This window comes from Cricetulus griseus, chromosome 5 (genome assembly GCF_003668045.3).
Source record: "Cricetulus griseus strain 17A/GY chromosome 5, alternate assembly CriGri-PICRH-1.0, whole genome shotgun sequence".
Taxonomy (NCBI): domain Eukaryota; kingdom Metazoa; phylum Chordata; class Mammalia; order Rodentia; family Cricetidae; genus Cricetulus; species Cricetulus griseus.
Window position 1 is genome coordinate 160,633,418 of NC_048598.1, and position 14,784 is coordinate 160,648,201.

The 14,784-nt window shown below is 39.7% G+C and overlaps 1 protein-coding gene across 7 annotated transcripts in view; it reads right to left on the minus strand.

The window, feature by feature from the left end:
- Immp2l (inner mitochondrial membrane peptidase subunit 2) overlaps positions 1 to 14,784 on the minus strand; it is an 874,875-nt gene that overhangs the window by 849,675 nt on the left and 10,416 nt on the right. For 2 of the 7 annotated variants that reach the window (XM_035445042.1, XM_035445044.1), the window contains exon 3: positions 10,705 to 10,819. The exons of the other annotated variants lie outside the window; for them this stretch is intronic. The gene's annotated coding sequence lies outside the window, so the exon portion shown is untranslated. The remainder of the gene's footprint in view (positions 1 to 10,704; positions 10,820 to 14,784) is intronic. 7 annotated transcript variants of the gene reach the window in all.

The following is a 14,784-nucleotide window of genomic DNA, read 5'->3' on the forward strand; positions in this document are numbered from 1 at the left end:
ATCCTTTGCAAGAGCCTACCAAGGCAGTAAGTGCCCTTAACTACTGAGCCATCTCTCCAGCCTCAATCTGGTGCTGATTTCTGAGTTGGATGAAACTGGTCTGTGTTAAAAGTGGATGACTTTACAACCAGTGTTTAGCATATGGTGTTGTTAGGTACAAATATCTGTAGAACAGGGTTGTGTTTTATTTGGTTTTTCTTTTTGAACTTATTGCTGTTTTGTTTGGTCTGCTTATAAAAATTCCAATTTCTAGTTATCTATTCCAAGCTCTATTTTCCTTATGAGCCCTATAATTTGAACACCATGATTTTCAAGGAATCAGGATTTTCAGGAATGCACATAAGAGACTGTCAATCAAATGTCATAGGAAAACAAACTGTAGCTATGCTAGACTCTTCTGTGGTCCTTTGACACTTACAGAATGACTGCCATCATTCAAACAGCTGTTGACATGCTATGAGCCACAGAAAAGATACAGATCGAGCGGACTACCCCCTGCCCACCATCCTGGACCTCCCTGTTCCTGCAGAACGAAGACCACCTACACAGGCCAACAGTGAGCAGATCCTGGTTTCACCTCATCTGCTCTTTCAGTACTACATCAGACACCCAACCCCTTGTCTTCTTGCTTAATCACCTTTGCTTCTTTTCTTCATCTTGGCTCTCATGCATTCTGCAAGTCAGCATGGATGAGAGTGGACCCAGCACTCCAGTCTGATTCTGTAAGTCTGAGTTAGATGCCCCCTCTGTGCTCCTACGAAACCCTGTAACTCCTCTAGCATGGTATGTGTCACATCTTATTTTCTCATCTACACATTCTGTGAGAGCAAATTTGTTCACTGTGTTACTTCAGTACCTTGTCCTTAAATGTCTGATGTCTACTGCACTTTGTGGAAGAAATGAAATACTTTCTATTATTTATTACTAGCTTTTTAATTACTTTATTAAGCTGACCTCATAATTTCCTCTCCATATAAGCTATCAAAATCATATTTTGAATGTGATATATACATCATGGAGAAAAGGGTTGCCCAAGAAGGTACTTAGCTTAATTTTCTTGAAAATAATGGGGGTTTTCATTTTTGTGTTTGGGGTTTCATTTTATTTGGGCTTTGCCTTAGGTATCCTTTTGAGATAAGAATATGTTATCTAGCTTACCTGGGTTTTCCTTAAGAGTTTTTCGTTAATGTTTTACTTTGGTTTGATTTTTAAAATATTTTTATCTTTTCTTTTCTTTTTTTTTTTGTTTTTGTGGGTTTTTTTGTTTTTTGAGACAGGGTTTCTCTGTGGTTTTGGAGGCTGTCCTGGAACTAGTTCTTGTAGACCAGGCTGGTCTTGAACTCATAGAGATCCAACTGCCTCTGCCTCCCAAGTGCTGGGATTAAAGGCATATGCCACCACCACCTGACCTATCTTTACTTTTGTGTGTGCATGTGTTTCTGTCTTTCTCTCTGCCTTTGTACAACTATGGGGTTGCCCACAGAGGCCAGAAGAGGAGTAGAGGAGTTACAGGCAGTTAAGTCTCTCTCTCTACCCTGGACACAGGTTCTGGGAAGAGGACTCAGGTCCTCCACTAGAGCCAGAAACTCTCTTACTTAATTTCTGAGGCATCTCTCCAGGCCTTGGTTTGGTTTCCATTTTTTGGTTGGTTTTATTTTTAGAAGGGGGTTCCACTATGTAGACTAGGCTACCCTTGAACTCACTGTGTATCCAAAGCTGGTCTCAAATTCACAAAGATCTTCCTGCCATGGTCTCCTAAATGCTGGGATAAAGGGAATGCACCACCACACCTGTGAGTAAAATGTAATGATTTTTAACCCCAACTCTGAAGTCTTCAAAGAGTCCCTGGTATACAAGGGCTGAAGTGAACAGGCACAAAATGGATACAGCCAGGAGCCCACTGCCTGCCTTCAACACAGCTATTCTGCTTTATCTGTCAGCTTTTTATTTTTAAAGAATGGAATTCTAAGAAAGATTTTCTTTGTGAGAAATTCACTATATAAGAATAGGAAAAGGAAAAACGGGAGTTAAAGACCCTGTCTGAAAAGACTCAGTGGTGGATAGATGTTTGTAGAGTGATTCAAGTCCTAATGTCTTCCATATTTCTTCATTACACTAAATTCATCTCTGTCAGGTTTATGGGTCTGTATTTGTGATAAAATGAGAAATACCATTTGAATGCAGAAATATCCCAACAGAGGAAAAAGAATGGAGGTTCTGAGGAATATATTTATGCTCTCATGCAGCTATTTCTAAATGTACTTATCTTACTATACTTAATGGCATTGTTTATATACAAATCTTCAAGTTAATGAGTCATAATATATAATGCCAAAATAATCTAATTGAGCAACAGAACAGCCCACTGTAAATGCCAGCTGCAGCTGCTTTATATATTGCAAATAGCCCATCTCACTTAGTTAAAAAGATCCCCTTAAATGAAAAGGGGTCCACCAAACTCAAATCCAATGGGAAGTTTTCGATACTTGGCAATAAAGAGACACCAATGGAACAGGCAAGTGAAACCAGGAGTGGTTCATCATTCAACCTTCAGAAAACCATGCGGGGGAATCAGTGTGCTGGGGACACACTGAAGAATAATGACAGAGATGGAAGTGCCTCCCACAGAAGCCTGTGCCACCCTGTGCAAAACACAGTGTTGAGGATGGGAGCCAGGGAAACACCTGCAATCAAGTCTGAACTCTGTAATGAAACCATTAGGTGGATCTGAACCTACGGAGCTGATCACACATAATTGTGAGATGAGATGAGAAGTCACCAAACTAATTTCAGTCTCTTCTGGGAACTCTCACTGGCTTCTCAGTGGCAGGGCCCTCCTGCCTCTCCGGCTCCTCTGCCACTCCCTAACTCCACCTGTGTCTGACAAACAGCATTGTCCGTTATCATTTTCTAGGGTTGTTCATTCAATCATACCTCACAAGCCACTCCTTTGTCTATATCCTGACGTTCTTAGAATTTTCCTAAGCATTTTCAAGCTCTATTATAAAATTATAAATGCATATTGACTGCTTATTTAATTGTAGACAAGGTTTTTATTACTACCCATTTACAGTATGATTGTGCAGTAAATGGAAGACATTCCCTTCCATGACAGTCAGAGGAATAAGGAAGAAAGCGAATGAACAGATTTCACATTGCAAGCCAACAACCTGCCTGACAATGGTAAGGCTTGCATGTGTCACTTTGGAAGAAGGTGCCCCATTACTCCTAGGTTGCACCTTTCCCTCTTCACATAATCAGCACACAATTAGAACTAAGAAGACTTAGAATCAAGTCTCAGCCGTGCCAAGGAATAGGCAATTATGTCATCTTGCTCAGATGTTAACCTCCCAGGTAAGAAGAGCCCTCCCATGGGACTAAGTCGCCTACCTTCCATATTCCAGCATCATCATCACTTCTGATGTCTGCTGCAAGGACAACACACTCCAAAATTATGTACTAATGATACTGCTACATTTTTTGGTCTGATCTTTAGTTACTACCCATAATGATTTAATAAAGAACACACATCAAGTTCTGACTGGACACCATGGGAGCAAGGTACACATTTGGCAAAGCTACTATTACATTCCTGATTCCAGTAGCAAAGATAAGTACAATTTTATTAATCAAAAAAGTAGCACCAATAATGAATAAAACTTATTTATTAACTTATTTCATGCTAGCTACCAAAATATTATTTTCATCTTAACAGCCTAAGAGTCCTAAAAATAATTTTCTGATCTCCTCCATTTGTAAGAAACTTATTTTATTGTCTCATCAACATCAAATGACACTAATATTACAATGGCTGTTACAATAAATAGCTTAGAAAGAGAATCCAGTAATAATTTGATGGGTTTTAGTGAATATATGAGCTACATAAAAATATATGATCCATCTATAAATTTGAATAAATTTAAATTAATATCTATCAGTTTTGAATAATAAAGTTGCTCAGAACCTAATGTAGCTTTGTTCTGAGGGAAAAACATCATCCACAGACTTTTCCTAGCTAAGTAACTTATTAATTTTTAAATAGTTATTTTACTTCCCTATAGCAAGTAAAAATAGTCATAAAAAAATCACAGATGAAAGTCAATAATAGTTAAACAAGTTAGATGAAGCTAGGGACTGGAGAGATGGCTCAGTGGCTAAGAGCAGTAGGACTATGGTTCAATTCCCAGCACTCACATGATGGCCTATAACTGTCTATAATTCTAGTTTCAGAGGATCTGATGTGGGCACCAGGCAGGCAAATGATACACATACAATATACAAACAAAACACTCATACACATAAAAAAAAAAGTAAATCTTAAAGAAAAATTTGTACTATGGTGGTGACACAAACCTTTAATCCCAGTAGTTGGGAGGCAGAGGCTGAATGATCTCTGAGTTCAAGGCCAGCCTGACCTACAGGGTGAGTTGCAGAACAGCCAGGGACACAGAGAGAAAACCTGTCTCAAAAAACAAAAACAAAAATAAAACAACCAACCAAAAAGAACTAGATGAAGCTAACAGACTCCTCTAGGAAATACCTGAAATACTATGTTTTTTACTCTCCAAAAATTACCAGTACAAATAAAATTATCAACACAAATAGCAAAGGCTCACATAAATTGTGACAGTTGATACAGTGAGGATTGTTTTAATTTTTAATAAAGATAGTGATTCATTGTGAACAAAATCAGTCAACATCAGTTTCCCACAAGTTATGGCTCAATCCCCAGACTCTGAAGAAAGTCTTAATTGAGAATTAATTGAGAAAAGAGAAAGTTGTAAATAATTACTTTATTGTCAGACCAATGAAACAAAAGTTTCAGATTAGTGAAGAATATTTAGTGATATCTAAAATATTCCACCACTGTATTAAGGAGAGTAAAACAAAATACATCTCATTCACATGCTACACTGAACCAAGGTATGACTTCATGAACAGCCTGTGGCCTGTGTAAGCACTGCTAAGCCAGAGACCTCCCTGTCAGTCACCACTCCTGTCAACCTGAGGCAGGGTGAAAGCACCAAATGCTTCAGTGCATCCATGAAACTGGAAAAGACAGTCAACTCTGTACACATAAATGTTCAAGTGTGCTCAAGTGGGAGACGGCAGTAACACGGGAAATCTATATGCAACATCCATTAACAGAGGGATGTAATTTGGGTTGTCTGTTGAGCTGATAAATGCAGAAGGACCTAACCATGCTGTCCTTTCCATCTTCTCAATGGCCTTCTAGAATTTGAAATTTCAGTCTGAAACAAAAGCAGTCCAAAAGCCATGTGCACTCCAAAGCACTGTGCCCTTTGCTATTTCACTTTTCCATTTATTACCTGGATCTTTAAGCACTCAAGTAGGAGCCTGAAAGACTCAACAATATGTACAAAATATAAAATTACAAGTGCCAGAAAATCAACATGACCTTTCAAGTACAACATTTCCGGCAATCATTTCGTTAATACTGGAAAAACATTTTACAGTGTTCAAAGCATAATCTTCATGTACAATATTTTCAGCAAATATAAAAGCAAATAAAGAGCAAAGCACTTGAAAATCAACCCTCCTTTTACATTCACGCTGCAATTAAGTTTAAACCACTTCTGCTTCTGCAGTACTTTACCTATTAAACATTCAAAACTGCATTAATATGCTCTACCTTTCAAATACACTGTTACTATAACTACCTCCAAACCAACCTGTCATCTACTGCAACTGGCAGGTCCTACATAAAAAAAAAAAATGATGTTCAACTTGGTCACATTAATTTGGGGACAAAAATCTGTATTATTAGACTAGGAGTATGACTTGGTGATAGAGTACTTGCTTGCCTAGCCTCTGCAGGAAAAAATAACCACACACACACACACACACACACACACACACACACACACACACACACACAAATAAACAATAAATAAAGTAACCAGTTAGGAGTAGGGCCAAGTGAATTATGAGCACTCCTAATCCCAAGGCTAGCCCTAAACAGCATATTTTCTAAACAGTCAAGCCTTCAGTCAAAAACACTCCAAACATGACTTTGCAGAGCCCCTGTTGAGGGCCCTACCCTGCCTGGGGGTGGGTGGGTGGATGGGGTGGGGGGTAGGTAGGGATGGGGGAGGAGAGATGGGGGTGAGGGGAGGGAGAGGGAGAAGGGACTTACATGTGAAACAAGCTTGTTCCCTAAATAGAACTAATAAATAAATTAAAAAAAAAAAACACTCCAAACATGTACTACTAATGAGATGGCTCAGCAGATAAAGACACTTGTCACCAAGCCTGATGACCTTAGTTGGATCCCACAAACTGACATGGTGGGAGGAAAAACAACTGAAGTTGTCCTCTGAGCTCCATGACACATGGAACACATGCACACAAAAATAGGTAAATACAAACTTTAAAAATACTCTAAACAATAATAAGAAATTGAGTTGTCAATGATACTGCCATTAAGTTTAATTTTTATGAAAGTATGTCCTAGTTTGCTATCTACTACTGTGATGAAACACTGATGAAAACCAACTTGGAGAGGGAAGGGTTTATTTGGTTTACAAGTCCTGATCACTCCAACACTGAGGGAATTCAGTGCAGGAATTCAAGCAGAAGAGGCAGGAAACAAGGAGGGACACCGCTCCTTGCTTGCTCTCAATGGCTTGCTCAACTTGCCCTGAACACAAGGGTAGCAATATACACAGTGGCTAGGTCCATCCACATCAGTCATTAATAAAGAAAATGTCCCACAGACTCAATTCCTCTACTGAGGTTCCCTTGTCTCAGGTGACTCTAGTTTGTACACAGTATGTTTGTGTGTGTCTGGTGTCTGTGTGTCTGTGTATGTGTGCATGCATGTGTGTCTGTGTCTATGTCTGTGAGTACTTTATTTTCATATATTTCATATATGCAAAAACAAAATGCTAATAGATGTCAACCTTTGGTCAAGACTCAATCCACTTCAAATAAACCAAAGCTTCTAAGTGTTCTGTTTAATAAGCAGATAGCAACCTGTGAAGATGTATCTTTTTTCCCCTTTGACTGCATTAAGTATTTCTAATAGAAGCTGATAAGCCATGAACAAAACTAGATTTATCAGACTATCCCTTTGTGGTGATTTGAAAGAAAATGTCCTCAGATGGCAATATTAGGAGGTGTGGCTTTGTTGAAGTAGTTATGGCCTTGTTAGAGGAAGCATGCCACTGTGGAAGCAAGCTTTGAGGTCTCATATATGCTATAGCCATACCCAGTGTCTCAGACCACTTCTTGTTGCCTGCAAGATGCAGAACTCCATGTTCTGGCTATTATTAATAATGCTGCTATGAACACTGTTGAGCAAATGTCCTTGTGGTATAATTGAGTGTCCTTTGGGTAAATGCCAAAGAGTGGTATCACTGGGTCTTGAGGTAGATTGATTCCCAATCTTCTTTGAAACCACCATTCTGATTTCCAAAGTGGCTGTACAAGTTTGCACTCCCACCAGCAGTGGAGGAGTGTTTCCCTGACTCCACATCCTCTCCAGCATAAACTGTCCTCAGTATTTTTGACCTTAGCCATTCTGACAGATTTAAGATAACATCTCCAGAATGGATGAGGAGGAGGTGGGATGGGGGTTGGAGGGGGGCATGGGAGGATGGGAGGGAGAGGGAACTGGGATTGATATGTAAAACAAGATTGTTTCTAATTTAAATGTAGAGAGAGAGTAACCAGAGAAAACTTTAAAATGCAAGGTTTTGGCTTACAGTTTTAGAGTTTTTAGTTCTGACTAAATTGCTTCTAGGACTTCGGTCAGGCAGAATGTTGTGGAAGTGAGAGCACCATGGTAGACGAGGATGCTTGTCTTATACTTGGTCGGAGGTAAAACCACCGCCCCAAGTAGTGGTGCACACTTTTAATCTTATCACTTGGGGACGGAGTCAGAAGCAGGTGGATCTCTGAGTTTAAGGGTATCCTGGACTATTATAGAGAGTTCTAGATCAGCCTGGGTTACATAATGAGACCTATCTCCAACCAAGCAACCACTCTTCTAACCCACCCACCCACCCTTCCTCCCACTCCACACACAGAAATGGTCTAGGAATGCATGACCTCTTTGAAAGCTTACCTACAGTGGCCTACTTCCTCCAGCTGGGGCCTACCCTATAGAGGTTGATGTTTTCCTCAATAGCACTGCATTCTTTGGCCATTTGTTTATAATGTGTGGGTGTACACTGTGTGTGATTATGCTTTCTAGTATGTGCCTGTGGAGGACAGAGGTTAACTCAGGTGTCTTCCTGTCTCTCTCTGCTGGATTTTTTTGAACAGGATGTCTTCTTGGCAGATCTGGCTCACAGTTGAGGGCTTCCCCTGGCTCTGATACCCCACTATTGGTTACTCGAATCAACTTCCTTTTCTGTGGGCTCTGATCTCAGGCTCTCATGCTTGCACTACCACCAAACCATCTCACCAGCTTGGTGACCATGCTTTTAGCATCATGGTCCTTGGGAGGCAATCACAGACCCAAAATATAACATTATTTTTCAAAAAAAAAAGAAAAAAGAAAGGAAGATTCAACTCAAAATGTATGTCTGTGCTATATATAGCCAACTCTGAGAAAATTGGTGTGGAGGAAAATAAATTATAAAAGAACCTAGGCTTCATGCCTGATAAGGTTATTATCCAGAATACATAAAAGTTGAGTCAGTCTGGTTTACATAGCAGGTACCGGGCCAACTTTGAGACCCTGTCTCAAAATAAAATCAATAAACAAATAAACAGAATACCCCCAAAACATTTCTGCAGTTCAACAACAAAAAAATCACCTAAAAATAAGCCAAGAACTTGCATAGATGCTTTTACAAAGAATCTATACAATTGATCAGTGACCTCATGGGATGGTAACAAGATTACTGTTGGTTGTTTTTGTCAACTTGATACAAGCTATAGTCATCTGAGTAGGGAGAACTTCGGCTAAGAACGTGCCCTCATTAGACTGGTGTGTAGGCAGGCCTGTAGTGGCCTTCCTTGATCGAAGATTGATGTGGAAGGGCCCAGCCCATTGTGAGCTGTGTGGTCCCTAGGCAAGTGGTCTTGGGTTATATGAGACAATCAGCTATTGAGAGCATGCCAGTAAGCACTGTACCTCCATGGTTTCTTCAATTCCTGCCTCCAGGTTCCTGCTTTGGTTTCCCTCAGTGGATTGTGACCTGACATATATAAATCAAATTAATATTTTACTTTCCAAGTTGCTTTTTGGATCCTAGTTTTTTTTTTTTTAAGATTTATTTATTTATCATGTATACAGTACAGGCCAGAAGAGGGCACTAGATCCAATTACAGATGGTTGTGAGCCACCATGTGGTTGCTGGGAATTGAACTCAGGACCTCTGGAAGACCATTCAGTGCTCTTAACCCCTGAGCCACCTCTCCAGACCCTGGATCCTATTCTTAATGATATCAACATAAACCAAACTAGCACAGTTACTAATGGTTAATGAGTGAGATTATCTCTCACTCGTGAGAATGACCAACCTGAGAGCTTGTTAGTATTTGTGGACAGGGTTCCCAACTAGTTATAGCTGTTTGTTTGTTTTTCTCTTAATTTTGTAAAATATACTGTCCACTTAGAGAGGGGGAGGGAGGGAGGGGAGAGGGAGGATTCTGAGTTCATTTGTTTTGTTAATTTTTGTCTCCTACTGGGAAAGCCTGTCTTAGTTAGGGTCTCTAGTCAAAAATTCTCCAAAAGTCCTTCAATGATTCCTTCCCTAGTGCTTACAGTGTCCTAAGGCTACGTTATTTACCAACAACTGGGGCTGATGCTTCCATTATCTCCGTTTCTCAAAACCTCTCAACACAAACAGAAGCTGACACCCTGAACAGGCACTCCTCTGTGTCTTTGTTCACACATTTTGAAGGTTTCTTCATTTTTCTCAAAAGTTGACCTAGGTTGGTATCTCTGTTGTCTTCGCCATCACTCGGGAGCCACCTGGATTCAATACTACCCAGTAAGGCCAGACTACATCCCAGGGATAAAGTTAAGTAAATCCAACAGATTCCATGCTACAGGAGCATACAGCGAGGAGGATGGACAGACATCTCTGAACCCACAGACTGTATATGAAAATTGAAGCTCTGATGCAGATTAGAAAGGAAACACAGACCAAAGTAAACCAGATTATGTTGCCTTTAAGTCATTCTGAAGTACAGAATGTGGATACTGAAGTGAACGAAGAAACAGCAAGAAGTGAAGAAAGGGAAGAGGGGGTCGGTTAGCCCAGCTGATGCAGCAGAGCTGCTTCCAGCAGGGGAGGGGGCTGGTGGGAAGGACTCAGGGAGATCCTTCTAAACCACCACAGAACAAGGCGCTGCTGCGCAACGGAAGACGAGAGCAATGTCTTTCTCTACTTCTTTAGCTCAGGGCATGAACTAGTAAGTTTCCATTCAACTTATGTTTTTACTCTTTTATTCATGTTATGTGGATGAATGTTTTGTCTGCATGTATATATGTGTACCACACGCATGCCTGGTGCCCACAGAGACCAGAAAGGGGCACTGAATCGATCCCCTGAGACTGCAGTTAGAGATGGTTGTGACCACCACTTGGTTGCGGGGATTTGAAGCCAGATCCTCTGGAAAAGCAGCCAGTGCTGTTAATTGGCAAGTCACCTCTCAAGACCTCCATTCAGCTTTAAACAAACACAGCGACTTAAAGTCTACCAACAATATAAAGTCATAGCTGACCCTCATTTTCTCTTCTTGTAAAATCCAAGATGAGCAGTCAGGGTGATCTCTATGAGTCTGAGGTCAGCCTGGTTTGCACATCAAGTTTATGGACAGCCAGAGCTACACAGTGAGGCTGTAAAGAAAAAGAAAAAAAAATCCAAGATGAAATATATGCCTTCAACTGGTATAACTCACTCAACAATTTTACTCTGACTACCCCATTTCATGTAAGAGAATCAAATCCCTTTTTATACTTTCTTGAGTCCTGGCATTAAACATCCATGAAGATTTCATGAAATATTAGCAACACTGGTCTTCAAATTTAGCCAAAAAACCCATGTGCAGGGATAAAATTTTTTTTTTTCAGCTCCTAGTTCCTTTCTCTACACTAACTTTCTTTGACTTCTATAAAGGAAGATTTGTCAAATAAATGTGTCCAAAAAGTTAAAAGTTGTTCAACCATGTGCTTCTCTAGACACTCATCAAATTGACTTCTCCTGGTCCTCAGCACAATGCCAGGTAACACCTTTGTAAAAAGTTGTTTGCATTCTTTCTTATGTGCCAGTGACACTTCCTTCTGGATGGTCAATGTCTAGCTTTGTGACATCTTTCGCCATAAGATGCTCCATCATACTGTCTTTGAACCTATGCTGTATTTTGAAAGTAATAGAAAAAAAAAAAAACTTCAAGTTAGTAGACATACGAAATCAACATAATTTCATATAATGAAAATGCCAATAGGACTGAAACGAGATGGTATTTACACAGTTACTGGAACTGTTGTGCATTCTCAGACTGGAGAGAATAAAGTTTTGTCTAACTTAATACATTTGTCTAACTTAATCGCTGACCAGTCTAAATATTTGAAAGCAGAGGAATATCTTGATTGAAACTAGAACTGTACTGACTATGTTTCCTGCCTGAAGAATTCTGTTCCCTTACCAGAACCTCCTGACCAGACTGGGCTTTACCCTGCTGATTTCAACTACATGGGGACTGGTCATAAGCAGCTTTTCCTTCCATAAACAGAAAATGATGTGTCTCTGAGTCGATGCAACATGCAGCCATATAATTCATGGTCTTGAAAGGAAAGCTAACATCTCCAGCTGACAAGAGGGTAATAAATATGATTAGAAGCCAAGCACACAGGCAAGCAACCCAAGGCTTTTCACAAGAAGACACAAGCAGGTTTAATCAGTGAGACATACAAAGGAATGAATACATTCTTATTTTTCCTCACGCACAGATAAATAACCATCTTTTCAGCTTTTTTTAAAATCAGGTATCTAGAAAACTAAAGAAAAATTTTCTTTTCAAAAATATTTATTTGATGTGTATGGGTATTTTGTCTACATGTATGTCTGCACACCAAACAGAGGAATTGGATCCCACGAGACTACAGTTACAGATGGTTTTCAACCACCATGTGAGTGCTGGGAATTTAACCCAGGTCCTCTCAAAGAGCAGCCAGTGCTCTTAACCACTGAGCCATCTCTCCAGCCTCAAGAAAATATTCCTAAAGTTGAAGATAAACAACTATGACTCATTAACTCATTAAATAACTCATCACATTTTTCTTTAGAGATCTATTTTCATTTTAGATATATGCCTAATTGTATATATGTGCACCGTGTGCATGCATGGTGCCCACAGAGGCCAGAAGAGGGTGTCAGATGGAGTGACAGTGATAAGTCACCATGCATATGCTGGATACAAGTCCTCTACAGCAAAGTAACCACCGATCCACCTCTCCAGTCCCAACCCCTCTTATTTCTTTATAGTGAATTAAAACCCCTACAAAGAGTTCCAGTGGTTCTTTAATATAACCTCTGATATGGGGACTGTCTCCATATTCCCTAAAGGAAAGTGGAGTTCAGAAACAGTTCCATGTTCATGTTTGCATTGCTGAAGGCAGAGCCTGAGAAAATTTCATTACCCAACCCTCATTCTTGGTCCTAAGCACTACAGTAATAATAATAATAATAATAATAATAATAATAATCAAAAATATATTTAATGCTCCTTTGTAAGTTTTATTATAAAAGTTTTATTTAAAGAATATTTACAGTACTAATATCAGTCACACATATCAGACCTCAAATAACCCACTGTATTGCTGAACTCATAGGACATCTCTTATATAAGAGCAACAGACTTAATAAGAAGAAAAGGTGTGGGCCAGCAAGACGGTTCATTGAGTACAGGTGCTTTCTGCCACTTGATGACCTCAGTTAGAGCCCCAGAACCCACACAGAAGGGGAAAACTGATTCCGAAAATTGTCCTTTGACTTCCACATATCAATGTGTAGTACACACACAATGTGTAAAATAATAGCAAAGCTAGGTGAAATAAGGATGTAAACCTCTGGATGGCCCAAAAAGCAGAAGTTAATGTACAATAAGGTCCCGCCCCCCTTCAGTGAGATCAAAAAAGGCTGGACTTAAATTTCAGTTAAAATTTGAGGGGTTAAGATGAGTAATGCATGTGTATGCGGTACACACATATGCTCACAAACACACACAAAATGAATGTTTTAAAAGTTTTAAACTGTGAGATGCTTCAAATTGCCCTCATTTAACAATGCTAAATTATTTAACAAAACTGAATAACCATTCACTACTTGAATTTGAAAACAATAATACTCTTACTAAAGCAACTATTAGACAAATACACTCCTTAGAAATCATCAAGATGTTCTCTAAACAATCTAGCAAACCAAACAAGTCAAAAAGTAAAGTGAACGGGCCGCTCATTGTAGGATTCCAACCCTGTCATATTCTTGAAAGTGAAAACCTATGGAGACTCTCAAAGGATCAGAGGTTTCCAGGAAGGACTGGGGGAGGACTGAAGAGGCAGAACATAGTCGGCTTAGGACACAGGGTACTATGGTGGCAGACAAAGGTCATACTGGTCTAAGACTGCAACCCAACAAAAGAGCATCTTAAATGATGTAGTCTGGGTGATGCTAAAATATAAATAGGTCCATCAGCTGGTCCACACACATTACTCTGGCGGGGCTTGTTAACAGTGGAGGACGCTGGGTTTACAGAAGGGAGGGAAAATTCTACACCTTCCATTAATTTTTCTGTGAACCTAAGTCAACTATGAAAACTTAAAATGTTTCTTTAAAAAACTAAGGCAGGAACTGGAGAGATGGCTTAGCAGCTAAGGACGTTTCTCACTCTCATAAAGGACCAGGGTTCAGTTCCCAGTACCTGCATGGTGGCTCACAATCATCCATAATGCCAGCTCCAAGGATATCTCCAAGGGAACCAGGTATGAACATGGTACAAAGACATACCCATATGCAGAAAATAAAATATTTTTTTAAAGTAACAGTGGCAATTTTTTTAACTTATTTTTCCTTCTCTGGCCCTCTACTACCACTTGGTAGAGGAAGAACAACCCTGGCCACCTATCCTAACCTTCATGGGAACCCCTCTGCATACACCCAGTGGCCCCCTAGCCTGCTCACCCTCTAAAGACAGGGAGGGAGCTAGACATAGAGATGCAGAAGACAGGTTGGTCATGGCTACAGAAAAAAAGGATCCCTGGAGTCGCAAATCAGGGGAATCTACCAGAATAAAGCAGAAATCAATCCCAAATAGCTCTGAGTTTGTTTATTTCCCTGTACAATGTAGGAAAATCATGCAGAGCAAAATTATCCTAACATATAAATGTGATAGCATTACAAACACTCCCCATCTTCAGAAAAGATCTTTGCTGTACTTAGTGTCAAACTGCATCTCAGTGGTGAATGTCCATACAATGTCCTCAAGCTACAAAACAGAACCACTTCTCCAAAGGTGACCATAACTGTTACATTTTTCAAAAGAAAGATGCAAAGACCTATTTCAAAAATAAAAATTAAGTTGGAAGAAAATTGCCAAGATTAAATTTTTATGATTTATTCCATGGAAGAAAGTTGTATTTTTATCATCAGGGTTTTCTAAGTTGAAAACATCAAGCTATGCCATGATTTCAGTGTGAGCACAGGAGCAGTCAGAGATTCTCAGTCACATAGGAGTGCCTGCTGGGTAAGTGGGATTGCTCGTTTGCTTACTTATCTCAGTAACGAGGCTAGGCTACATAGTCTA